Source organism: Notolepis coatsorum (genome assembly GCF_963971535.1).
Source record: "Notolepis coatsorum genome assembly, chromosome: 17".
NCBI lineage: Eukaryota > Metazoa > Chordata > Actinopteri > Aulopiformes > Paralepididae > Notolepis > Notolepis coatsorum.
In genome coordinates, this window is record NC_140181.1 from 9,577,593 (window position 1) to 9,603,569 (window position 25,977).

General features: G+C 49.0%; 1 protein-coding gene across 1 annotated transcript in view; it reads right to left on the bottom strand.

The window, feature by feature from the left end:
- LOC311243459 (ependymin-1-like) overlaps positions 1–25,977 on the bottom strand; it is a gene marked incomplete at both ends in the record, with an annotated part of 99,755 nt that overhangs the window by 60,926 nt on the left and 12,852 nt on the right. The gene's annotated exons all lie outside the window — the stretch shown is intronic.

Sequence of the window (25,977 nt, forward strand, 5' to 3'; positions counted from 1 at the left end):
GACACAGAGCAGCGCAGCAGGGCTAGACACACAGCAGCGAGGCAGGGCTAGACACACAGCAGCGCGGCAGGGCAAGACACAGAGCAGCGCAGCAGGGCTAGACACAGAGCAGCGAGGCAGGGCAAGACACACAGCAGCGCAGCAGGGCTAGACACACAGCAGCGCAGCAGGGCTAGACACACAGCAGCGAGGCAGGGCAAGACACACAGCAGCGCAGCAGGGCAAGACACACAGCAGCGCAGCAGGGCTAGACACAGCAGCGCAACAGGGCAAGACACAGAGCCGCGCAGCAGGGCAAGACACACAGCAGCGAGGCAGGGCTAGACACAGCAGCGAGGCAGGGCAAGACACAGAGCCGCGCAGCAGGGCTAGACACAGAGCAGCGAGGCAGGGCTAGACACAGCAGCGCAACAGGGCTAGACACACAGCAGCGCGGCAGGGCAAGACACAGAGCAGCGCAGCAGGGCTAGACACAGAGCAGCGCAGCAGGGCTAGACACAGAGCAGCGCAGCAGGGCTAGACACAGAGCAGCGCAGCAGGGCTAGACACACAGCAGCGCAGCAGGGCTAGACACAGAGCAGCGCGGCAGGGCTAGACACAGAGCAGCGTAGCAGGGCAAGACACAGAGCAGCGCGGCAGGGCTAGACACAGAGCAGGGCAGCAGGGCTAGACACAGAGCAGCGCAGCAGGGCTAGACACACAGCAGCGCAGCAGGGCAAGACACAGAGCAGCGCAGCAGGGCTAGACACAGAGCAGCGCAGCAGGGCTAGACACAGAGCAGCGCAGCAGGGCAAGACACAGAGCTGCGCAGCAGGGCTAGACACAGAGCAGCGCAGCAGGGCTAGACACAGAGCCGCGCAGCAGGGCTAGACACAGAGCCGCGCAGCAGGGCTAGACACAGAGCCGCGCAGCAGGGCTAGACACAGAGCAGCGCAGCAAGGCTAGACACAGAGCAGCGCAACAGGGCTAGACACACAGCAGCGCAGCAGGGCAAGACACAGAGCCGCGCAGCAGGGCTAGACACAGAGCCGCGCAGCAGGGCTAGACACAGAGCAGCGCAGCAGGGCTAGACACACAGCAGCGAGGCAGAGCAGCGCAGCAGGGCTAGACACACAGCAGCGAGGCAGGGCAAGACACAGAGCAGCGCAGCAGGGCTAGACACACAGCAGCGAGGCAGGGCTAGACACACAGCAGCGCGGCAGGGCAAGACACAGAGCAGCGCAGCAGGGCTAGACACAGAGCAGCGAGGCAGGGCAAGACACACAGCAGCGCAGCAGGGCTAGACACACAGCAGCGCAGCAGGGCTAGACACACAGCAGCGCAGCAGGGCTAGACACACAGCAGCGAGGCAGGGCAAGACACACAGCAGCGCAGCAGGGCAAGACACACAGCAGCGCAGCAGGGCTAGACACAGCAGCGCAACAGGGCAAGACACAGAGCCGCGCAGCAGGGCAAGACACACAGCAGCGAGGCAGGGCTAGACACAGCAGCGAGGCAGGGCAAGACACAGAGCCGCGCAGCAGGGCTAGACACAGAGCAGCGAGGCAGGGCTAGACACAGCAGCGCAACAGGGCTAGACACACAGCAGCGCGGCAGGGCAAGACACAGAGCAGCGCAGCAGGGCTAGACACAGAGCAGCGCAGCAGGGCTAGACACAGAGCAGCGCAGCAGGGCTAGACACAGAGCAGCGCAGCAGGGCTAGACACACAGCAGCGCAGCAGGGCTAGACACAGAGCAGCGCGGCAGGGCTAGACACAGAGCAGCGTAGCAGGGCAAGACACAGAGCAGCGCGGCAGGGCTAGACACAGAGCAGGGCAGCAGGGCTAGACACAGAGCAGCGCAGCAGGGCTAGACACACAGCAGCGCAGCAGGGCAAGACACAGAGCAGCGCAGCAGGGCTAGACACAGAGCAGCGCAGCAGGGCTAGACACAGAGCAGCGCAGCAGGGCAAGACACAGAGCTGCGCAGCAGGGCTAGACACAGAGCAGCGCAGCAGGGCTAGACACAGAGCCGCGCAGCAGGGCTAGACACAGAGCCGCGCAGCAGGGCTAGACACAGAGCCGCGCAGCAGGGCTAGACACAGAGCAGCGCAGCAGGGCTAGACACAGAGCAGCGCAACAGGGCTAGACACACAGCAGCGTAGCAGGGCAAGACACAGAGCCGCGCAGCAGGGCTAGACACAGAGCCGCGCAGCAGGGCTAGACACAGAGCAGCGCAGCAGGGCAAGACACACAGCAGCGCAGCAGGGCTAGACACACAGCAGCGCAACAGGGCAAGACACAGAGCCGCGCAGCAGGGCTAGACACACAGCAGCGAGGCAGGGCTAGACACAGCAGCGCAACAGGGCAAGACACAGAGCCGCGCAGCAGGGCAAGACAAACAGCAGCGAGGCAGGGCTAGACACAGCAGCGAGGCAGGGCAAGACACAGAGCCGCGCAGCAGGGCTAGACACACAGCAGCGAGGCAGGGCTAGACACAGCAGCGCAACAGGGCTAGACACACAGCAGCGCGGCAGGGCTAGACACAGAGCAGCGCAGCAGGGCTAGACACACAGCAGCAAGGCAGGGCAAGACACAGAGCAGCGCAGCAGGGCTAGACACACAGCAGCAAGGCAGGGCAAGACACAGAGCCGCGCAGCAGGGCTAGACACACAGCAGCGAGGCAGGGCTAGACACAGCAGCGCAACAGGGCTAGACACACAGCAGCGCGGCAGGGCAAGACACAGAGCAGCGCAGCAGGGCTAGACACAGAGCAGGGCAGCAGGGCTAGACACAGAGCAGGGCAGCAGGGCTAGACGTAGGGCAAGACACAGCAACAGCACATCATAAATATTGTCGTGAAAATTCTATGATATCTACTATAGAAATACTATGGTAAATCATTACAGTATTTCTGTGGTAAATCTCTACAGTGTGCATGAAGAAAACACAGGAGAATACTGCAATTTCACTATAGTAGAACATCCTGTACAGTCTAATTTGTAATTCAAAGGCTATAGTTGCCTGTTTCATAGAAATTTCCCAAATTGTGTACAGTTAAACTTACATTTATTGTATCCATGTGATTAATTGACGTCAGTTTGAGTTACAGTAGCTTCGCCTGTATATCCTATTTGTGGGTCAAGGCATATGTATATCCCTCATGACAAAGATGGATTTCCTATGTTACAGAGTCCACGCCTTGTGTTCGTAAAAACCGTTGCTGAGAAATGCCCCTGGCAGCCTCAAGGCGACCCATACATCCTGCTGGACTCTCTGGCCGTGGGTCTGGGGTGCAGAGCTGAGCGTTAAACTGAAACAATAGATTATTGTGTCACCTCAGCCATGTTACAGCCAACGCTGAGGTGAGCCTTCTGAAAAAGGACAATAGAGTATAAATTGATTTATGAGGGTTCAGGGGGCCATAATGTGCAGTAGTAACAAGGAATCAATGGGCTAGAAAAATGCTAACAGCAGCCCTTTATGTCCTGAGCCTTTGTCTCGTCCAGAATTTAATTAATTTCATTCTTTTTGGGGGGGAGTTGGTGAAGTGATGATGGAGAGCTGCATGGATCTCTCACGCCTCTGGTTCACTGCGGCTCATAAACCAGAGTGAGCAGCTCCCCGTGACAAGGGAGTATGACAGATGCACCTTTTGAAAATAGTTCACCCTGTGAGGACGGGGGCACTTTTAACTTGCGGGGGGGGGTGATAAAAGTTTGTACCCGGCTAGCTTTGATTTCTTACTGTATTATGCAGCGACGTAATTATATACCCCAAAGCGAAGGGAAGAGCCAGGAAAAGTCTGCCCTTAGCCACTACAGGCCACCAGGTAACATTATACCACAAAAGACCACGGATAAACGGTTAATTTATTCATTGAAGATAAACTGTACTTTACAAAAGATGGCGTCTCTGTTGACATTTTGTTTTTCCTTCATGTGGAGGAGTAGGCAATGTGTCAACATGACAGGCATCTTTGCTCTTTGCCAGATATTGGATTAAGAAAGCCAATTAAAAGACACAGCAAATTCATTTTCGCTTGCCCGTAATTCATCAAATTGGTGAACAGTTCCAGTCAAAATGTTTTGTTAGTGTTAGTGTCTCATTCAATTATGTTTCATTAATGTTAGCCTTTAACAACATACAAATATGTTTTGTTAGCCCAGCTCCTGCTGAGATTAATAATTGCTATGTTAAAGTTTTGATATAACGATTAGCTGGTAGCAGCTGACAAAGACTAATAGGGTGGCATGACGTTGGCACATACTGTAGAATTGGTTTCCATCTCTAAAACTTTTCAAAATATCCAGACATTTTGACAAGTGATCAATGCCTTGCTCAGACTGGAAATTATGGACCATGGGGTAGTAGTAGGTTTGTACATTTCCGTACCCAAATGCCATGTTGGTTTCAGCACATTTGTTGTCTTATAACATGCTTTACTGTTTGAACAGAACAACCTAGACATTGTCTGTCATCTTAAAGAAATACGTTAATTGACACAGTCCACTTCAGCTGCTTACTTGCACTTTGTCATGACACTCAACATCCTATTTCAAGTTTCAGGTTTCTTTAATAGTTGTCACAGAATATTTTCCCATGAAATGCTTTTTTCTGTATGTGAAGTAGAATTGATGAGGGTGTGCTGGTTTCAAGAAGAATTCAGACTTGAGATGGTTTTCAGAGGCAATGGCTCAGTTGGTGAAGAAAGTGATTTAATGCAGCATACAAGCATGGTTTCCACAGCACAGTAACAAGACGTCCATCCATGACCCAGCCTCGGCTAGACTGAGTCCCCTACTGTTCTCAACAAGTTGTTTAAATCCTATCTCCAATACACAAGTGGGTCTGGTCCTCCCCTGCCAATAGTTGGTAAACTGGTTTGGTCTGTCTGCGTGAGGTTCTAATGGGTGAGGGGGTGTGAGCTATAATCTCGGTCACCTGCAATACTGGGTGTGTGTGAGTGTGTGTGTGTCATTCATCAAGTTGGGACGATGTGTGTGTGGTCCACTTAACCTAACCAGTCTGTCTTGTTAGTTTAGACAGTGATCACTGAAATGTCACATGAGAGAGTGTGTTTGTGTGTTTGTGTGTGTGTCTCTCGTTCATCAGGTATACAACAAAACTGGTTTCTGTGTGGGGGTGAGATAGTGTGTGGGTGTGTGATCAAGCCAACGGTCAAGCCAACTGTTGTCTGTTTTCAGCTTAGCCATTCTGAATAATGCTATGATAATGTTGAATAACCCATTAATCATAAATACACGATAATATCAATTCTATTGACCATATGAACATAAATTGTTACTTCAAGCTCCTGAGAGTGTGCTAGATAAAATAGATAAAAAGTATCAAATAGACAAAGTCAAGAAAAAGTGTTCAGTTAATCAATATACATACAATATACAATACAGAGTAAAAAATAAAGAGTAACAGTGAGTACAATGCAGCAATGGGATCAGGTACAACTTAGGGTAAGGTGCAATGAGGTATGAGTTGTAGTGCAAATCTCTTTGTTAATAAATATAAAGTGTGCTAAAGTGTTTAAAGTGAGTAGAGTGTGTGTTACGGTGAAAGTTTATTTAAAGTGAGTGTGTGCGTGTGGATGTGTGTGCTGTGAGTGTAGATGATGGGTTGTTAAATAGTGTCATTGTCGTTGAGCCGGAGTTCAAAACTTGTAATCCCTATCTGATTGGATCAGATTTGTATTCATTCATTTCAACTCATTATGAATTGAAAATGGGGGACCCTGATGTAAACAAGACGAAAGTCTTTCTCTGGTCTGCATCCCCTTAACAATTGTGTGTATTGAGCTGTACAGTACCCATTCTGCAATCTGTTAATTAAACATTTCAATCAATCAATCAATAGGGATTCAATGCTCCTGCAACGCTTGTTGTAAATGTCCTGGAGAGTGGGAAGTCCTCCTCCAATTGTGCGTTCGGCTGACCGTCTGCTACGGTCTTGTGCGGTGCTATTCCCAAACCAGGAGGTGATGTTACCAGTCAGGATGCTCTCTATTGTGCATGAATAGAAGTTCTTGAGTATCTTCTGACTCACTTTGAACTTCCTTAGGCGCCTAAGGAAGTCGAGGCGTTGCCATGCCTTTTTCACTACACTGTCAATGTGTGTGGTCCATGTCAAGTCCTCGGATATGTGGACTCCGAGGTACTTAAAGCTGTTCACTCTCGATCTCGACCGGTGCCCCGTCGATGCTGAGGGGGCTGTAGTCCCTGGCCCCCGTCCTATTTATACACTATACCTTACTGTGAGCAAACTGAAGTCTATTCGCATTAACCTTTTCGCCTTTTTGTGTTCAATCAATTAGCATGACAAAATGTCATAGTTAGCAAACAAAAAACAACAACAACATGGCTATATTATTGGTTTTACATTTACATTACATTTACATTTAGTCATTTAGCTGACGCTTTTATCCAAAGCGACTTACAAGTTCTGTGCGACAAGACAGCAAGAAGGGTATAACTCTATCAGCTGAGTAACAATGTTCATCAAAGTGTTGCGTGTTACAGTGTAGGTTAGTTTATTAGGACAAGTGCATGACATTAAGGTTAGTCGGGGTTAGATTTTTTTTTTTTTTTTTTTTTTTTCTTTTTTTTTATCATTTCAGATAATGGTTGAAGAAGTGAGTCTTTAGTCGACGGCGAAAGATTGGACGGGATTCGGCTGTCCTAACTGGGATGGGTAGTTCATTCCACCATTGTGGGGCAAGGACTGAGAATAGGCGGCTTCTCTTTGATGACCCTCCGGGAGCTTGGATAGGAGTAGATCTGAGGCGGCCAGAAGACGCAGAGCGTAGGGGTCTTGAGGGTGTGTAGTTAGAGACCATTGACCGGAGGTAGGCGGGAGCGGTTCCCTTTGCCGCACGGTATGCTAGGTCGAGGGCCTTGAAGCGGATACGTGCAGCAATGGGGAGCCAGTGCAGGTCCCTAAGAAGTGGGGTGACATGGGCTGACTTCGGTAGGTTTGAGATCAGACGGGCCGCTGCATTTTGAATGAGTTGAAGAGGCTTGGTGGCAGTGGCCGGGAGGCCAGCTAGCAGTGCGTTGCAGTAGTCGAGGCGGGAGATGACTGTTGATTGGACGAGGAGTTGGGTGGCTTCTTTTGTCAGGAAGGGGCGTATCCTTCTGACGTTGCTCAGGAGGAATCTGCAGGTTCTGGTTGTCGCTGCGATGTGAGCAGAGAAGTTCAACTGGTCGTCAAGGACAACACCAAGGTTCTTGGCGGTCGGCGACGCGGTCACAGCTGCATTCTCGACTGTGATGGAGAGGTCGGTCAGGGGGGAGGATTTGGCCGGCAGGTGGAGCAATTCTGTTTTGCTTAGGTTCAGTTTGAGGTGGTTGGTCGTCATCCAGGCGGAGATGTCGGACAGACAGGCCGAGATCCGCTCAGAGACGTGGATATCTGAGGGAGGGAAGGAGAGGAAGAGTTGAGTATCATCGGCATAACAATGATATGAGAAGCCATGAGATGTGATAATGTTACCCAGTGATTTAGTGTAGAGGGAGAAGAGAAGGGGTCCTAGGACCGAGCCCTGGGGGACACCCGTCCGGAGGGGGCGGGTGGCCGACAGAGTCCCTCTCCATGACACTTGGTAGGAGCGGTCATTGAGGTATGATGTCAGCCATGTCAGCGCAGATCCAGCCACTCCCATTCCTGCGAGGGCCGCGAGGAGGATCTGATGGTTGACTGTGTCGAAGGCTGCAGATAGATCTAGGAGAATCAGGACAGAGGAGAGGCCTTTCGCTTTTGCTAAGTGAAGTGCCTCTGTGACCGCAATGAGGGCCGTTTCTGTGGAGTGGCCAGTCCGGAAGCCAGACTGATTGGGGTCTAGGAGGTCATTCTGTAAGAGATAAACAGTAAGTTGGTTGGATACAGCACGTTCAAGTGTTTTAGAAAGGAAGGAGAGAAGAGAGACAGGGCGATAGTTGGCTATGACGGTGGGGTTCAGGGTTGGTTTTTTTATGAGGGGCGTGACTCTGGCTTGTTTTAGGGAGGTGGGGACCACCCCCGAGTTGAGTGAGGAGTTGATGGTTGCAGTTAGGAATGGGAGGATGTCCGGTGCTATGGTCTGGAGGAGTGGGGAGGGTAGCTGGTCCAGCTGGCATGTAGTCGGACGGTTCGACGTCACCAGTGTCAGGGTCTCGGCTTCTGTAATGGGAGAGAAAGATGACAGAGTGAAGGATGAGGTTCTCGATTCAGCGTTTGGAATGGGTGGGGGTTGGGAGAAGGAGCTGCGGATGTTCTCCACTTTTTCCTCAAAGAAGATCGCAAAGTCTTCGGCAGAAAAAGATGAGGGAGGAGGAGGTGGGGGGGGAGTGAGGAGGGAGGACATGGTAGCATGCAGTTTGCGAAGATTCTTGGCAGAGGCCTCGATCCTATGGTGAAAGAAAGAAGCTTTGGCATTAGTAATGGTTTTGGAGAATGTTAACAAGAGGTTGTGATATGTGTCGATGTCAGCAGTGAGGCGTGACTTTCTATACTTCCTCTCAGCCGCTCTCAGGACCTGTCTTTGTTCTCTCACTGCATCCGTCAGCCATGGACTGGGTGGGGAACGGCGGGCAGGTTTCTCAACGAGGGGACAGAGCTTGTCGAAGGAGGTTGCAAGGGCTGAGAGGAGGGTGGAGGTTGCCATCTCTGTGGGGAGAGCAGAGAAGGTGTCACTCAAAGGTAGAGCGGATATTATGTCAGAGGAGAGGGTGGAGGGGGATAGGGAGGGCAGGTTGCGTCTGAGTGAGACGGTTTGAGTTGGGGTGAAGACTTTTCGGTTAAGCATGAGAGTTAGTGAGAAGGATATGAAGGAATGGTCAGATACATGTAGGGGAGTTACCGTGGTGTTAATGATGCTGGAGTTACGGGAAAATATGAGATCCAAGGAGTTGCCTGCTTTGTGGGTGGGAGGCATGGCAGTGGGAGTCAGGTCAAATTGTTGTAGGAGGGAGACCACTGGGACCGACTGAGATGAGTCAGGCAGGTTGAAGTCGCCCAATAGAAGGAGCGGGGTACCATCTTCCGGTAAGGAGCTTAGAAGCATGTCCAGCTCATCTGTGAAGTGATCGAGGGGACCTGGAGGGCGATAGAGTGTAACAATGGTGAGATTGAAAGGATTAGAGACAGATACTGCATGATATTCGAGGGAGGAGAGTGACAGTTCTGGGAGTTGCGTTAGGTTTGTAGCCCATGAAGGAGATGTCATGAGGCCAGTGCCTCCACCCCGTCTGGAGGGTCGAGGTGTGTGAGTGAAGTTATAGTTTGTAGATAATGCTGCAGGTGTTGACGAGTTATTGGGGGTTATCCAGGTCTCAGTTAGAGCCAGGAGCTGCAGATTTAGACTATGGGCGTAGGCAGTAATGAAGTCAGCTTTCTTGACTGCTGATTGACAATTCCATAAGCCTCCCTGTACTGTGACAGGTGTATTAGTGGCTGTAGGAGGGTAGGAGAGATTAGCCGGGTTGCTAGCAAACTGGCGTGGATGGGTTGATTCTGTTCTTGAGGAGCAGATTGTGGATATAGGTATGAGGCACATTGTGGTGTCAAGAGTGGTAGGAGGAGGTTGAAGGGGCTAGGGAGGAAGCGAGATAGTAGGGAAATAGCAGAGTGGGACGGGAATATGGGATTATGGTGTACTTAGCACTGGGTGGATCGGTGGATCCCTCTCCGGTGAACTCCAGGAAAACTCCTCCTCTTTGTCCCTCTTCGTTTCTCGACGCTTCGCTGACGCTATGCCAGCAAGTCTTTAAATCACTATCACTAATTACTGATGAGTGACACCTGCAGCAAAAGGCCACACCTCCAGTTTCTGTCAGCTGGGTGAAACTAATTACAAACAATTTCCACAACACAATTTAGTCACACACTTCAAAATGATGTACACAGTATTCAGTTAAAAGAGCCTACCCTCTCTGCTGTTGTCCTCAGAAAAGTTTTCTGTCAGTGTGTATTAGAGTGAGGACGGCGTATTGTAATGTAATTAACTAGTGAGCTGACTCTGACCATGATGTACAAACATGCTATATTTCACCACTTGTGAGGCTGAGTGTGAGATATATGGAGGAGACCATTTGATCCCTATCATCCAATCCAATCCAATCCACTTTATTTATATAGCACATTTAAAACAACAAAGTTGACCAAAGTGCTGTACAAGTCCACAAACATAGGATAAAACATAAAACATAAAAATGTAATAAAATCATGGCCAATTAAGGGACAGGATTCATATGGGATTTGGAATGTGAGGCCTAAGTCCCTGTGACATATAGAACTGGTTGGCGGTAGATTTGAGTCTCTATTACAAAGTCATTACACACAAGTGTTCATTACTTTAGATGTCACAGCAAATCCCCATGTTTGTATTTCCAATCTCAAAATAATCTCATATTTACACGTTTTGAGGGATTGTTCACTCGCAAATGACCACATTCATAGGATTTATTCCAAACTTCACTTTTTACTTTTTACTCTCTGTGTGTGTGTGTGTGTGTGTGTGTGTGTGTGTGTGTGTGTGTGTGTGTGTGTGTGTGTGTGTGTGTGTGTGTGTGTGTGTGTGTGTGTGTGTGTGTGTGTGTGTGTGTGTGTGTGTGTGTGTGTGTGTGTGTGTGTGTGTGTGTGTGTGTGTGTGTGTGTGTGTGTGTGTGTGTGTGTGTGCGTGTGTTTACTGTGCATGTGCATGTGTTGGTGTGAATGTTTTCAGATTCAGGTCAGTTTTCTGTTGGCTATATCAAAGACAGTCTGCCAGACCACTCACAAAACAATATGCCTCCCCACAAGAATATAATACAATATAGCTGCTTGTCTTTCATAGCTTGATACACATTACCATATGCGGCGGGTGAGCTGGACATTAGGGTAGGCTATAGATCGGATGAAACTCACGCGTAGCGCGCAACATTTTTCTTTTTTGCTTGCACGCAAACGGTGCTGTCCAGGTTCTGATGTCACACCCACATCTAGGCTACTACAGCGAGCCCCACTCATTTCATATAGTGCAAATTAATTGTTCAAATGAAGGCATCCAATATGATTAACCATTGTCTTACCTTAATGTAGCAAAAGTTTCGGATGCGCCTCATTGGGAAAGGCCGTTCACAAGTTGCAGTGCCGACGGCAATGAAGGAAACGTTTTCCATAATTTGGATCTCATCATGCTTTGAAAACAATGTACATAGTAGCTCTAAAAAGTTTCCACGGTTTGATTAACTCTGACTCAGTCTCATCATGCCCTCGTAGAGCAAGCCCTTGGCCTCAGGTGATCCAGTGTTATGCCCAGGCGGCATGTAACATGGAATGGAGTTCCAGGTCTTGGCAGCTCTCACGGAGAGGGCTGATTTGCTAAATGTACTTGTCCTTAATGGAAATTAGTGTTAGGATGCGAATAGACGCCACCCGGTACAACAGTTCTGAACCCGAACGCGGAACTGCAAGTTTGTTGGTAAAAGACTACACGCGAACCTGGAGGTGAACAATCGGAAAGTGGGGGTGGGGCTAGACCTTGGAGGGTTTTGAAGACCAGACTGGCATCGGTTAGTTTGGTGATGCGGCGTGATTGGTTACTGCCCGCAGTCTGGAATGTTAAACGGCCACCACACCTACTGCCATTGACACCTTGGTTGGCCGACCCTTTGTGTAACTGAGGGGTACAATTCCCTGACTGTATTACTAGATATGATACTTACTACCACTACCTTTGTACTTAATATTCGGCCACCCAGTACACGGCATAAATATATTATCATAAACACTCTCACGTAGATGAAACGGATCCAACACAAATGTACGAAGTCGAAACAGGTCTTTATTTCTACACAGCGATGGTGTGTAGAACAAGCACTTAATCACTTAATTACATTTATGAATTGAAATAGTATGCACTTTTATGGCAAAGAGTATTCGTCGGTATATCAATAGAGAATGTCCAATCTCTGAAGGCGCAGGTGGTAAATATACGACCTGGAATAGTTAAGGAATAACAGCAATGATACTTTAATGATTATATACTAGATACACTAGAGGGGGTTAATCCGGTCGCTTGTAAGCCGACAGGAGTAGGAGGGGGGGGGGGGTAGAATCCGGCTGCCTCGTCCGGCCAAGGGTATCCCAGGTGAACCCACTGTAGTGCCGTTCAATGCGCCGGCGATCCTTGGACCACAGATGAAAGCAGGTGGACTCTTTGTGGGCCGGCTCTCTCCGGTCCACGGGGGAGAGACGTGAAGCGACCTCGTCTTGCAGAGCGTCTCCTCACCTTGCGTCCTCTCCAGGGGGGGGGGTTCCAACACACGGCAGTGTCGGGGGTCTTTATCCATGGAATAATCAAAGTATACAAAGCATAATCCGTGCCTGGGAAGGCGGGCTGTCGTCGGTAGAATAATCCGGTATACAGGTCCACTCGCTCGTCGGCTCTGGGGCTCCTCGGGTGCAGCTTCACATGGGGTCAACCACCCTGGGTAAGCAGCCAGTTCTCTGCCCGAAACGATGGGGTACTGACTACGGTAGTATTCTCACCGCACGAAGCACTATATATTAACAGACTATTATTAGCTTAATAGACTACGTCCAACTCGACGATATAGTGCCAAATATGACTATTCAAATATTAATATACACGATGTCTCAATACCGATGGTAGGCGAACTTGGCCTTACTCCCACACGTGGCGTCGCGGGGAGGCTTTACGTCTGTGACTCTATTGGAGGGTAAGAAACTGGACTGAAAAGGAAGTCCTACTTTAGTAGCGCAGTATATATACGCACTATGAACAAATAGTCCCATTAGTGGTGCGGTAGCCAAATTCCTACGCGGAACTAGGACTTGTTCGTACATGTGGAGAGGTACGTTTGAACTGGGTCTGAGGGGTATGGCAGCCTGGCACCAAGGTCTCGACCAATAGTAGAATGGAGACTATTATGGGATGTTCAGTAGGCTAGAATGGATATTCAATGCATATTGTACAAGGAATATACAAGGGATATCAGGGAATATTAGAGAATATACAAATACAATTAAATATATATATATAAATAAATATATACATTTACATTTTTTTACATTTAGTCATTTAGCTGACGCTTTTATCCAAAGCGACTTACAAGTTCTGTACGACAAGACAGCAAGAAGGGTACAACTCTATCAGCTGAGTAACAATGTTCATCAAGTGTTGCGTGTTACAGTGTAGGTTAGTTTATTAGGACAAGTGCATGACAGTAAGGTTAGTCAGGGTTAGATTTTTTTTTTTTTTTTTTTAATCATTTCAGATAATGGTTGAAGAAGTGAGTCTTTAGTCGACGGATATATATATTCGGTTTAATCTGGCCCTTCACAACAGCCACCCCCTGAATAGGTCCCAGACCTAATCAGTTAAACAGAGACAGATTAATCGCGTTGTCTATTTACACATAAGGGTTTGCTGTAGGGGTCAGTCAACTTCACAAAGTCATAGGGTTGTAGGGTCATGGTCATCATCGATTGTGTCTGGGAGTCGAGGCAGTTCTATGAGCCTTGCCACGGGACGGGTGTAAGTGCGACCCTGGACGAGCACTTCAGCTGCTCGGACCTTGCCGTCGGCACCGGTGATCACTTTGCTTACGCGGCCGGCCGGCCACATAGCTCTGGGCAGTGATTGATCAATAATCATGACGACTGTTCCTTCTGTCAAATTGTCTCTCTCCTTTACCCACTTCTGGCGGGTCTGTAGAGACGGTAGGTAGTGCAGTAGGAAACTGTTCCAAAACTTGTCGGCTAATACTTGGCTGTACCTCCACATTCGTCGGCCGTTCGCTTCTTCAGGCCGGTACATTGTCTGGGGTAATGCAGGATCTAGCCGCCCCATCAGGAGTGTGTTGGGGGCTCTGCGTAGGCGACCACCCACTCTGATGAGGGTATGAGCGTCGCTCTCGGGGGCCAGGTGAATTAATCTGCTGTCGGATGGGACGGGCTTTCCTCCCTGTAGACAGGCCAATTCATCGGGGAACGAGTCTCTCTGGGCTCGCTGCAGTAGAAGCAATTCTGCTCCCTCGTAGTTAGCTGCTGACATATCAGCGGGGGACTTGCACTCCGGGTGGTACCGCAGGAATGTTCTTTGTTGTGCACTCTCTATGGACGTGCAATCGTCTATGTTAGGGTCGGTGGAGGCTACGGTGCTCAATCCACAGAACACAGACTTCTTATTTTCCACCTCCTCTGGACTTGCTTCCCTCGGGATAGGCATGGGCCACTGTCCTTCCGGGAGTCTTAGGAATGCGGGGCCGTCACTGTAGACATTGCGACGGGTGAGGTCATCCAGGGGCATCCCCCGGGTGATGACGTCAGCTGGGTTCTGTTTTGTATCAACGTAGCGCCACTCTGTTTCTCCGGTTAACTCTTCGGTTAAGTCTTGACTCTCGGTGACTCTGACTCCCACGAAGACTTTGTACTTGCATGAGTCCGATTTGATCCAGGCGAGTACCGTCGTGGAATCTGACCACAGGATTGTTCTAGACACCGGTATGGTGAGCTCACGTTGGATGAGCGTGGCTAGGTGCGCTCCGGCTAGGGCTGCGCAGAGCTCTAGACGTGGGATAGATTGTTGCTTGCGTGGGGCTATTCTCGAGCGGGCGAGGACAAATGCTGTGTAGATCTCTCCCCCCTGGTCTTGGGCCCGCAAGTAGGCTACTGATCCGTATGCGACCTCTGAGGCGTCACTGAAGACGTGTAAGTCCATTTTACATGTCTCTGGCCTCACCGTGGGTGGGAAGTAGCTTCGGCGCATATTAACGCCTGGGAGTGAGTGGAGCTCCATCTCCCACTCTCTCCAGGTGGATGCAAGGTGTGCGGGAATGGGGTCGTCCCAGCCCTGGTCCTTGTCCCACAATGCTCGTACAATAATTTTTGCCCTGGTGGTGTACGGTAGAATACATCCTAGCGGGTCATATTGTCGGGCGAGTGTTGTGTACACACTCCGTCTGGTGGTCGGCGCCGCCGCCGGCCTTCCCTGCTCCGTAGTCAGGGGCTTGTGTCTGTAGTGAAGCGAATCTGTTTTGAATCGCCACACCAATCCCAGGGTCATCTCCTGGGCTTCTCCCGGGATTGTAGCCATCCAGGTCTCGCTGCTGGCTGCCTTGTCCTCGGAGGAGAGGCTGCGCAGTACTTGCGGATCGCTGCTGGCCCACTGCCTGAGATCAAAGCCGCCTTTGATCAATGAGGCGCAGAGTTTAATCAGGAGAGCCTCGGCTTCTTCCTGGGTTGAAAGGCTTTGTAGACAGTTGTCTACGTAGAAGCTGTTCTTTACGCTGTGTCGGACCTCTTCGTCCGCTGCTGGGTCCTCTGCTACATGTTTCTGTAGTGCAAATGTCGCACAGCAGGGGCTGCACATCGTTCCGAAGGGGAGGACTTCCCATTGGTAGATGGCTGGGTGCTCATCTCCTGGCTTCTCTCTCCATAGGAACCGTAACAGGGGCTTGTCCGCCTCTACTAATCTCACCTGCAGGAACATTCCTTTAATGTCCCCGCTGATGGCCACCCTTTCCTGGTGGAAGCGGAGTAGAACGCCGAGTAGGGAGGGGCCGAGTGTGGGACCGGGCAGTAACTCTTTATTTAGATTTTGGGATCCGATCTGGTAGCTGCAGTTAAATACTATGCGGTCTTTACCGTTGTGATGGACCTTGTGGTGGGGCACGTACCACGATTCAGTGGTCTGGTCAGCCTCTTTAATGTCCATCTTTGTGACGTGTCCCGCTGTGATGAGCTTCTCAATCTCAGCGCGGTATACACTCTCTTGGGCGGGGTTCTTGGCTAAGCGCCGCTCCGTGTTCAGCAGGTACCGTTCTGTGGCGTCTGTCTTGGCGTGGAAAGTAGGCATTCCTTCTCGCCGCAGGAGTGGCGTGGCGTATCTCAACACGCCATTGACCGGGACTCTCTTGGTCCCTGTCTCGAGGAGGTGAATGGCGTAAATGTCATCTTTAGAGCGAATGTCTTTCTTTCCGTTCTTAAAGGGCATTTGTTCCAAGGTCCATAGCCGCTCTACGTGTTGCAGGAGTGCGGTTTCTCCCTCTGTGACTCGGGAGTGGAGACATCTAGTGGCTGTACTTCGGTTGAGAGATTTGGCGAGCGGGCCTTGGAGAGTCCATCCCAAACGGGTCTCGACTGCTGCAGGACAGCCTCGGGGTCCGGTATGAACCCGGTCTATCGGGACAATGAGGTCTGCATGGTCGGAGCCTATCAACAGGGTCGGCATAGCATTGTCTATGAGCGGGATCGGTAACTTGCGCAGATGTGCATATTTCTCCATCAGCTTGGCGACGGGGTATGTGTACCGCGACAGTCCTATTTCTTGGCTGGTGAAAGCGTTTGCAATCTGGTACCGTCGCTCAGGCTGGCCGCTTGCTGCGATAGAGAATGAGACATTCTCGCCCTTTATCGTCTTCAAATCTCGTCTTATTGTCCGAATTGTCATTTGGGTTTCGCTTCCCCGCAGCCCTAGCTGGGCCGCAGCGGAGGCGAGCAGTAGGGTCTTCTCTGACCCGTCATCGAGGACGGCGTAAGTGTCCAGGACTTTATTCTGGTAGCTTAGTGTCACACGCACTACTTTTAGGAGTACTCGGGCTCCACTGCTGCTGGCGGGATCGATGTACATGACGCTCGCTTTGCGGCTGGATGGTGCAGGTGAAGGGCGCCGTCTGTTACTGTCGTGAAGTATGTCCAGATGGGCTCCATCGCACTTGGTGCACCTTTTCTTTAAGCGGCATTCGGCTGCCATGTGTGAGCGCGCACAGCGAAAACAGCGCTTGTTGGACTTTATCCATTGACCTGCTTCCTCCGCGTTCAGCTTGGGGAAGGAGTCACATTGCGCTAGCCAGTGTTCTTTCTCACAGTAGGGGCACACTATCTTCCACTTCTCCGTTCTGGAGGGGGTACTGTGGCTCCTGCTGCTCGGTACTGACTCCGATTGGTGCATCACAGTCACCGATCTTCTTCCATCATTTAGTCGTCTGGTTCCTTCTCTGGAGCCAGGGGTGCTCCGTCCGAATGTATCTAGCCGTAGGCTGCTGACTTCTCTCGCCAGGAAGTCTGCTAGATCGAGGAGGTTCGGTTCGGGGCCATTCGGGTCTCTGTGGTCCCTCTGCCGCCTAAAGCGCTCCTGACGAGCGGGCGGCAGCTTCTCCAGGATCCTTTCCACATTTGAGTTGGCGTAAAGTTCATGCCTCCCCTTCTCTCTTTGCGCTCCCAACATCCCTACCAGGGACTGCACTCTGATGGACAGGTCGTCCAGTGCTCGATTGTCTATTGCTGGGGGTAAGCGGTCGATGTGTCGGATCTCCTGGATCACGTAATCCCATATGCGCCCATACCTCTGGTCCAATGCTACCAGCGCTGCTGTGTATGGGGTGGTGGAAGTCGCGTAGGCGAGCGCTATATTATGTGCGCGGGGTACCTTTAAGTGCTTCAGTAGGATGGCGTATTTGTGGCGTTCATCCAATACATCCACCAACATGGTCTCCAGACACATGCGGAGTTCTGTATACTGGGCCCGGTTCTCTTGGGTGAAGTCGGGTACCATAGGCGTACCAATGTATGACGCTGACTGTGGATACATCGGCGAGCGTTGGGGGAGAGGCCTCCTAGGCGAGTCTCCTCCCGCTCCTTGGTATGGGCTGGTACCGGCAGTGTACCATGGCCCGCTTGTCCAGGTGCTGTTCCTCGGTGCGGGTCGTGCGTCGTGCTCACCCGGGTATAGAGTCGGGGGTCTGTAGCGCAGCTCCGCGGGAGTATAGCCTGGGCTGTACCGGACCTCCTGGTCCGGTAGAGTACTGTGCTGTCTTCGGGCGTGGTTCTCCTCCTCTTCCTCTTCGTCTTCAGTTAGGTCATCCAGTGCTTGTAGTCTCTGGTTTAGCCTCTCCACAGGATATGCTGCTCCTTCCCGGTTGCTAGGTCTCGCTTGGACCGGTGGGGGGAGGTGGTCTGTGGGGGGTATAGACCTCGTCTGTTGGTCAAGTTCAGGGTTGTTTACTCGGCTAGGGGATGCCGCCCTGGAGGTGTGTCTAGACGAGTTCCTGGAGCCTCTGGCGGAGGGAGAGGGTGTTGTCCGTCTGATCAGCTGTTCTATTAGTTGCGACTGCTGTCTGTCGCGCGCTGCGTCCCGTTGAGCACCGGCTCGTTCTCGGGCCACATTCTCTTCCATCTGAATGCGTCTTATTTCTAGACGTATCTGCTCGTGTTCGCTTCGCTGCTGGATCTGCAGTCGGTCGCGTTCAGCAGCGGCGTTCAGGCTGATGAGGAAGGCCTGCTGTAGGGTCCTCTCTGCCTCGCTGGGAGAAGGCGGTTGTATAGGGGAGCCTTCCCTCGGGGTACTCCTTGCGGAGCCTTGGAGCTCTATCTCCACGGTGCTCTCCCCGTCTTCTTCCGTGCCGAGTTCTCTCTCGGTAGTGTTGTATTCCTCCCGGGACTCATCGGGGACTACTTCTTCAGTACTGGCGGGGTGTGAAGTCATGTCTGGTTCCCACTGGTCCCCACCGTGAACTTGGTCAGTTACATTAGAGCCCGTAGGGGCCTCTATGGTCGGGGTAGTCTGGGCGTTGGGGTTAGACATACTTTTACTTTCTAGTTTTACCGCGTTTACTGTTAGTAGAAGACTAGGTTGTTGACTGACAGCGTAAGCCTCTAAGTACTGAGGGAGCCGTCGTTCGCGCTGCGGGCGTTGGTTAGGAGGATCGTTTCGTGGAGTGTTCATCATAGGCCATTTCAATATTAATAACACTATATTAATATTACACTAATTACCCTCCGGCTCGAAGGACCAATTGTAACTGAGGGGTACAATTCCCTGACTGTATTACTAGATATGATACTTACTACCACTACCTTTGTACTTAATATTCGGCCACCCAGTACACGGCATAAATATATTATCATAAACACTCTCACGTAGATGAAACGGATCCAACACAAATGTACGAAGTCGAAACAGGTCTTTATTTCTACACAGCGATGGTGTGTAGAACAAGCACTTAATCACTTAATTACATTTATGAATTGAAATAGTATGCACTTTTATGGCAAAGAGTATTCGTCGGTATATCAATAGAGAATGTCCAATCTCTGAAGGCGCAGGTAGGTGGTAAATATACGACCTGGAATAGTTAAGGAATAACAGCAATGATACTTTAATGATTATATACTAGATACACTAGAGGGGGTTAATCCGGTCGCTTGTAAGCCGACAGGAGTAGGAGGGGGGGGGGGGGGGTAGAATCCAGCTGCCTCGTCCGGCCAAGGGTATCCCAGGTGAACCCACTGTAGTGCCGTTCAATGCGCCGGCGATCCTTGGACCACAGATGAAAGCAGGTGGACTCTTTGTGGGCCGGCTCTCTCCGGTCCACGGGGGAGAGACGTGAAGCGACCTCGTCTTGCAGAGCGTCTCCTCACCTTGCGTCCTCTCCAGGGGGGGGGGTTCCAACACACGGCAGTGTCGGGGGTCTTTATCCATGGAATAATCAAAGTATACAAAGCATAATCCGTGCCTGGGAAGGCGGGCTGTCGTCGGTAGAATAATCCGGTATACAGGTCCACTCGCTCGTCGGCTCTGGGGCTCCTCAGGTGCAGCTTCACATGGGGTCAACCACCCTGGGTAAGCAGCCAGTTCTCTGCCCGAAACGATGGGGTACTGACTACGGTAGTATTCTCACCGCACAAAGCACTATATATTAACAGACTATTATTACCTTAATAGACTACGTCCAACTCGACGATATAGTGCCAAATATGACTATTCAAATATTAATATACACGATGTCTCAATACCGATGGTAGGCGAACTTGGCCTTACTCCCACACGTGGCGTCGCGGGGAGGCTTTACGTCTGTGACTCTATTGGAGGGTAAGAAACTGGACTGAAAAGAAAGTCCTACTTTAGTAGCGCAGTATATATACGCACTATGAACAAATAGTCCCATTAGTGGTGCGGTAGCCAAATTCCTACGCGGAACTAGGACTTGTTCGTACATGTGGAGCGGTACGTTTGAACTGGGTCTGAGGGGTATGGCAGCCTGGCACCAAGGTCTCGACCAATAGTAGAATGGAGACTATTATGGGATGTTCAGTAGGCTAGAATGGATATTCAATGCATATTGTACAAGGAATATACAAGGGATATCAGGGAATATTAGAGAATATACAAATACAATTAAATATATATATATAAATAAATATATATATTCGGTTTAATCTGGCCCTTCACAACACTTTGCGTATTGTCACCACCGGGCTGCAGCAGCCCACACGCACACAATATCGTAGCCTAGGCTGCCTATAATAATGCGCAGACTTGGTCGGCATAGCCTCCCCTGGCCTTATATACACGCCGCCTATGCACATTACCTAGTAGAAATGGGATAATGGAAGCTGTACATAAACAACTTCCGGTTCAGCTTAAGAAGTCCAACTCCTGGTGCTCTTCTGACCGTGGTTGCAGTCTGTAGTCCCCTGATTAGCTGTCTATTAGTGTCTATTATGGCCACAACATGTGTGATTGGGCACTTACAGTATAGCACATAGACGAATAGTACTATCTATCTATCTATCTATCTATCTATCTATCTATCTATCTATCTATCTATCTATCTATCTATCTATCTATCTATCTATCTATCTATCTATCTATCTATCTATCTATCTATCTATCTATCTATCTATCTATCTATCTATCTATCTATCTATCTATCTATCTATCTATCTATCTATCTATCTATCTATCTATCTATCTATCTATCTATCTATCTATCTATCTATCTATCTATCTATCTATCTATCTATCTATCTATCTATCTATCTATCTATCTATCTATCTATCTATCTATCTGTCTGTCTGTCTGTCTGTCTGTCTGTCTGTCTGTCTGTCTGTCTGTCTGTCTGTCTGTCTGTCTGTCTGTCTGTCTGTCTGTCTGTCTGTCTGTCTGTCTGTCTGTCTGTCTGTCTGTCTGTCTGTCTGTCTGTCTGTCTGTCTGTCTGTCTGTCTGTCTGTCTGTCTGTCTGTCTGTCTGTCTGTCTGTCTGTCTGTCTGTCTGTCTGTCTGTCTGTCTGTCTGTCTGTCTGTCTGTCTGTCTGTCTGTCTGTCTGTCTGTCTGTCTGTCTGTCTGTCTGTCTGTCTGTCTGTCTGTCTGTCTGTCTGTCTGTCTGTCTGTCTGTCTGTCTGTCTGTCTGTCTGTCTGTCTGTCTGTCTGTCTGTCTGTCTGTCTGTCTGTCTGTCTGTCTGTCTGTCTGTCTGTCTGTCTGTCTGTCTGTCTGTCTGTCTGTCTGTCTGTCTGTCTGTCTGTCTGTCTGTCTGTCTGTCTGTCTGTCTGTCTGTCTGTCTGTCTGTCTGTCTGTCTGTCTGTCTGTCTGTCTGTCTGTCTGTCTGTCTGTCTGTCTGTCTGTCTGTCTGTCTGTCTGTCTGTCTGTCTGTCTGTCTGTCTGTCTGTCTGTCTGTCTGTCTGTCTGTCTGTCTGTCTGTCTGTCTGTCTGTCTGTCTGTCTGTCTGTCTGTCTGTCTGTCTGTCTGTCTGTCTGTCTGTCTGTCTGTCTGTCTGTCTGTCTGTCTGTCTGTCTGTCTGTCTGTCTGTCTGTCTGTCTGTCTGTCTGTCTGTCTGTCTGTCTGTCTGTCTGTCTGTCTGTCTGTCTGTCTGTCTGTCTGTCTGTCTGTCTGTCTGTCTGTCTGTCTGTCTGTCTGTCTGTCTGTCTGTCTGTCTGTCTGTCTGTCTGTCTGTCTGTCTGTCTGTCTGTCTGTCTGTCTGTCTGTCTGTCTGTCTGTCTGTCTGTCTGTCTGTCTGTCTGTCTGTCTGTCTGTCTGTCTGTCTGTCTGTCTGTCTGTCTGTCTGTCTGTCTGTCTGTCTGTCTGTCTGTCTGTCTGTCTGTCTGTCTGTCTGTCTGTCTGTCTGTCTGTCTGTCTGTCTGTCTGTCTGTCTGTCTGTCTGTCTGTCTGTCTGTCTGTCTGTCTGTCTGTCTGTCTGTCTGTCTGTCTGTCTGTCTGTCTGTCTGTCTGTCTGTCTGTCTGTCTGTCTGTCTGTCTGTCTGTCTGTCTGTCTGTCTGTCTGTCTGTCTGTCTGTCTGTCTGTCTGTCTGTCTGTCTGTCTGTCTGTCTGTCTGTCTGTCTGTCTGTCTGTCTGTCTGTCTGTCTGTCTGTCTGTCTGTCTGTCTGTCTGTCTGTCTGTCTGTCTGTCTGTCTGTCTGTCTGTCTGTCTGTCTGTCTGTCTGTCTGTCTGTCTGTCTGTCTGTCTGTCTGTCTGTCTGTCTGTCTGTCTGTCTGTCTGTCTGTCTGTCTGTCTGTCTGTCTGTCTGTCTGTCTGTCTGTCTGTCTGTCTGTCTGTCTGTCTGTCTGTCTGTCTGTCTGTCTGTCTGTCTGTCTGTCTGTCTGTCTGTCTGTCTGTCTGTCTGTCTGTCTGTCTGTCTGTCTGTCTGTCTGTCTGTCTGTCTGTCTGTCTGTCTGTCTGTCTGTCTGTCTGTCTGTCTGTCTGTCTGTCTGTCTGTCTGTCTGTCTGGCTGGCTGGCTGGCTGGCTGGCTGGCTGGCTGTCTGTCTGGCTGGCTGGCTGGCTGGCTGGCTGGCTGGCTGGCTGGCTGGCTGGCTGGCTGGCTGGCTGGCTGGCTGGCTGGCTGGCTGGCTGGCTGTCTGTCTGTCTGTCTGTCTGTCTATCTATCTATCTATCTATCTATCTATCTATCTATCTATCTATCTATCTATCTATTTATTTATTTATTTATTTTACCTTGCTCACCCATTCTGTTGAAGTAAAGGTCTGGGTACATGCAGTGTGCAGGTCTTCGGGGGAGCTCATTATATTTTGGGGGGGGGGGGGGGGTCAGCAGGGATGACTTTACTGTGACGCTTGCATAGGCTATAGGTATGAGTAAAGTTACAGAACCACACATAGTCCACAGTACACCACACAGGTGTCTGCATGAAGACGCACATATTGAAATACACATGCTCAGATTAACCCCTCTGATCCAACACTAAAATTCACACACAACAGTCCTATTTACACAAACACACGGATGAACCAATACCGAACAACAAGTCCATGACCAAACACATCGAGTCTAACATTATTATAGTAGGCAAATGCAACATTATCACACCAGTCAGCAGTGGCACCCTGGTCAGTACTCAAAGAGTGACGCACCCACACATGAGACAAGCGCAGCTGCGCATGTAACGAACGCACAACAATCATACGATAGACATTTTATAAATGAGCAATAATGATAATAATACAGTTACTGTAATTAGGAAAAGTAGGTCTTACCTTAACACAGAAGCGACCACAAAAGCCTGGGCCCTCATTTATCAATGGTGTGTATGCACAGATATGTGCGTAACCCGTGCGTACGATCATTTCTAAGCACAGTGTGTGACTTATCAACAGTGTTGGGACTAACGCGTTACAGTAACGAAGTTACTTTTGGCAATAACTAGTACTCTAACGCATTACTTTTGAAATGCAATAACGCCGTTAGCGTTACTGAATGGTTCGTTACTGCGTTATTTGCGTTATATATACTGCATAGATTGTTAGCGAGCGATTAAGAGTTAACGCAAAATTTGCAGATATAACTACCATTAAAGCACAACAAAGACTTGTAACAGACACTAAAAAAATAAACGCGACATTCAAAGAGTTCTACTCCAACTTGTATAAATCAGAAACGACCTTCGATCAAAACAAAATGGACACATATCTTAATCAAATTAACCTCCCCAAACTTTCAGAGGATGACGCTAAACAGTTAGAAACACCTATCACACTAGAGGAACTCAGGAAGGCCATATCCGAAATGCAAAGTGGTAGGGCTCCAGGAAGAGACGGTATCCCACCAGAAATGTACCTCTCATGCTGGGACATAATTGGACCCCTATTACTTAACTCTTTCAGTGCCACTCACGAGATTTCTCGTGTTTTTTTATAGGTGGTTGCTAGCCACTCACGAGATTTCTCGGATTTTTTTTTTTTTTTTTGCGATCTGAAAAATTATTGCATCACCCGAGCCTACCCGAGTATAGCCGAGGGGCGCCGACGATCACTGTGGAAAGCTCTGACCATGCGTACCTGGCGCCCGGCGGTAGAATATTATTATTGCAACGCGGAAATAAGCTTCTGTGCATTACTTCCAACACTGGCGTGTGTTCTGTATGACTCGTAATTCATTATAGTTCATTGTAAAATAGCGACAGTAGTGTAATTATAACGTGCTCACGCACGAACAAGAGGTTTGCCTGCTTGTTTGGCACGGGGGACAGACGCAGAACACCCACCTCCAAACGCGATTAAATATTGTTTCAAATAAAAAGCGAAATACTATTATTTTGTGTGTCATGTTTCCAAATAAGATTTGGTCACAACTAAATGCTTTCTACTTCAATTTGTTGGTTAGAATAGATGACCTCCGTTGAAACTTCACTGAGACTAACAGTCTATTTGTGAACTCCCTCACAGACACGATAATAATAATAATAATAATAATAGCTTCATTTTATATAGCGCCTTTCAAGAGACCCAAGGTCGCTTTACATAGATAGGGGGGGGAAATAACTAAAATAACAAAGTAACAAACATAGTGAACAGACACAACATATAAATATGATGATGGAATTCAAGTTCAAGTTAGTATTGATCACATATAGGCAGGCTACACATGGCGTAGGCTACATCATACACGGCAGTGAGATTCATTGTTCTTGTATATGCTCTCGTATTATTGTTTATATATAGGCTACTTAATACCGACATCAAAATAGATTGTATGCCTCTAAAAATTATATGCAGGTAGAAAACTTACGGAAAATCCATCGCGATTTGGAATAAAATTGAGGAGAACTTTAATCCCTGGGTATTAATCGAACGAAACGGGAAAAGGCAGTCATATTCCAGCATGTCTTTATTAGTGTTTGCGCTGCCCAGGCAGCAATGGTTAATAGATATCATATCCGATATCACCGTGTACATGTCTCTGTCAGCCTGTCGCGTATTTCTCCCATAACACGCTTAGCTCGGCTTAGTCCACTTCTCCACATACGCTGTATTTGGGGGGCTTTGCCATTGTTGGGCGAGGTGGGTGGAATTCCGAGGCTGTGGGCAGAATACGGGTCATATGAACACCGACAATATAGTGTTCTTCCCCCTTCCTACTGTATAAGAAATAATTAAAAACGCATTGCAACGAGAACAGAGGTTATTTGTTGAGTTTATGTGTATTACAAAACCCTTGCAATAAATGTGTCTTAAATGAATGAAAAGCATACATGCTCTGGATACAGGTAGCATATATCGTGTGGGTGATATATGGCTTCTATTTTGCTTGCAGCTTCGAGGTTCCACTTATTTTGTTTTGCAATGTCAAAGCCTTTTGAATATAAGTCGGGCGTTCCCATGTTTCTGCAGTCTATGCGCAAAATAATAACGAGTTGAGTTCTAACAAAGAACGTATTACATGCTGGGTAGGCTGATAGAGTAAACTGTAAATAAAATAGCCCATAACATTATAAAGGATAGGCTATAGCAGGGGTTCCCTTTCTTCCCCAGAGCCCCACGATTCCCTGGAGACATATATGAATATGATATAGGCTATACATGGGTCCGTCAGCGAGGAGATTTAGCCATTTGAGAATAGGCTATTATGGCCAAACGAGGGCCTATAGCCTATAAATATTATTAAATGTTTTCATAAGCGTAAAGATACATACAAGGACAACAGTTATATTAACGATCAAGTTAGTTTACTGTATGCAGGCTTCGCGGGGCTCCGTGTGACATGTCTGTGCCATGCTGCGTTATGTGCAAATTACTGTTGCATAATGTAGGCTATGCATATATAATTTATAGGCTATACCTAATACCGACAACAAAATAGATTGTATGCCTCTACAAATCATATTATAACCTGTAGCCAATCGAACGAAACGAATAAAGGCATTCATATTCCAGCATGGTTATAATGACATTGACAGTTTGACACCAACGCCAAACAGTGGTCAACGGTC